The following is a 2,500-nucleotide window of genomic DNA, read 5'->3' on the forward strand; positions in this document are numbered from 1 at the left end:
TGTTCTTTGGCCACACAACGGCGCCAGCACGAGCAAAATCATCCGCGGTGCGGTGGCCTTGCACGGCCTTTTGTCTTTGGAACCAACCATCAGTGCCACGGGAAGTGCCGGAGTCCCGGCATCCGCGGTGCCAAGTCATTGCGCCCTTGGTCTCTGCAGCGGGGCATGCCGGGCACTCCCAACCATTGCAAGCAAGCAAGCAAGCAAGAAAGAAAGTAAGTAAGTAAGTAAGTATTACATATAGGGGCGGGACATGCGGGGAGATCTGCGAAACGTGCATTACGGGGCACACGCGTACCTACCGGGGCATACCGACCCCTATTGGGGCACACGTGTGCATATCGGGGCATACCGGGCCTATCGGGGCACACGCGTACATACCGGGGCATACCGAGCCCTACTGGGGCACACGTGCGCATATCGGGGCGTACCAAGCCTATCGGGGCATACGCATGTATCCCAAGGCATACCGAGTCAATCCGGGCATACGCGTTCATACCGGGGCGTAACGGGCCTATCGGGGCATACTTGGGCATATCCGGGCAAAAAATGCCCAAAACTTGCGCAACCTTGGCAACCGTGGTCCATTCCTCTCTATATGCCTAGCCTTGCCAACCGTGGTCCATTCCTCACTATATGCCATGGCCTTGTGCCCATGGTCTTCCCAAGACAGCGTCCAAGGCCCCCGGAAGGCCAAGGGAGCCCAACCCAGCAATGCCCTGCTATGGCAAGCCAAGGCCAAGCATTCCGGTGCCTATCCGGGCAAAAATGCAATTCCTCTCTATATGCCTAGCCTTGGCAACCGTGGTCCATTCCCCACCATATGCCATGGCCTTGTGCCCATGGTCTTCCCAAGACAGTGTCCAAGGCGCCCGGAAGGCCAAGGGAGCCCAACCCAGCAATGCCCTGCTTTGGCAAGCCAAGGCCAAGCATTCCGGTGCCTAACCTTGGCAACCGTGGTCCTTTCCTCACCATATGCCATGGCCTTGTGCCCATGGTCTTCGCAAGACATCGTCCAAGGCGCCCAAAAGGCCAAGGGAGCCCAACCCAGCAATGCCTTGCTAGGACAAGCCAAGGCCAAGCATTCCGGTGCCTATCCGGGCAAAAACGCCCAAAGCATGCCCATTCCTTAGCCTATCCAGGCAAAAACGCCCAAAATCTGCACATTCTAGTGCCTATCCGGGCAAAAACGCCCACCAGCATGCCACCCTCCTATAGGGTTTGCGCAACCAACCAGCCTAACCACCAGTGGCAACCAAAGGTGCTGTTAGCGACGACTTCTGAAGACGCAACGAGACGCGACGTGTTTGCGCCCAGACGCGACGAGACGATGCGGGATCTGCGCCCAAGAATGCCTAGACCCGTCGACTTGATGCGGGATCAGCTCGCCCAAGCATGCCTAGTGTGCAAGGCCTGTGTGCAAGGCTAGTGTCCAAGGCTAGTGTGCAAGGCTCATGTGGAACGCTAGTGCGCAAGGCTAGTGCCCAAGGCTTGTGTGCCAGGCCCGTGTGCAAGGCTAGTGTCCAGGGCTTGTGTGCATTGCTTGAGTGCAAGGCTTGTGTGCATTGCTCGAGTGCATGGCTTGTGTGCAAGGGTTGTGCGCAAGGCTAGTGTGCGGGGCTTGTGCGCATGGCTAATGTGCACGGCTTGTGTGCATGGCTACCGTGCAAGGCTAGTTTGCATGGCTAGGGTGCAAGGCTCGCATGCGAGGCTAGTGTGCAAGGCTGCGTGCAAGGGAAGCGTGCAGGGCGAGTGTGCGAGGCCACTGTGCACGGCGCCAGCACTAGCGAGCCATCATCCGCGTTGCCATGGCTCGCTTGGCCTTGGCTTGCCAGGCCCCGACACGAGCAATCGCGCATTTTCTTTGCAACCGACCATCAATGCCGCCCAACGGGGCCAGCACGAGCAGTCATCCGCGGTCCCCTGGCCCTGCGCACGTTTGTCTTTGAAACCGAGCATCAATGCCACAGAAAGTGCCGGGGCGCCAGCTGGAGCCATCATCCGACGTGCCATGGCTCGCTTGGCCTTGGCTTGCCGGGCCCCGACACGAGCAATCGCGCATTTTCTTTGCAACCGACCATCAATGCCGCCCAACGGGGCCAGCACGAGCAGTCATCCGCGGTCCCCTGGCACTGCGCACGTTTGTCTTTGAAACCGAGCATCAATGCCACAGAAAGTGCCGGGGCGCCAGCTGGAGCCATCATCCGACGTGCCATGGCTCTGGTCCCATGGTCTTCGCAACCGAGCATTCGTGACACCCGCGGGGCCAGGACACCAACCCTTCCGACACGAGCATTCGCGCATGTTCTTTGGCCACACAACGGCGCCAGCACGAGCAAAATCATCCGCGGTGCGGTGGCCTTGCACGGCCTTTTGTCTTTGGAACCAACCATCAGTGCCACGGGAAGTGCCGGAGTCCCGGCATCCGCGGTGCCAAGTCATTGCGCCCTTGGTCTCTGCAGCGGGGCATGCCGGGCACTCCCAACCATTGCAAGCAAGC

This window comes from Tasmannia lanceolata, unplaced genomic scaffold, assembly GCF_043159265.1.
Source record: "Tasmannia lanceolata isolate RefF3 unplaced genomic scaffold, GAP_Taslan_0.1 ptg000398l, whole genome shotgun sequence".
Taxonomy (NCBI): domain Eukaryota; kingdom Viridiplantae; phylum Streptophyta; class Magnoliopsida; order Canellales; family Winteraceae; genus Tasmannia; species Tasmannia lanceolata.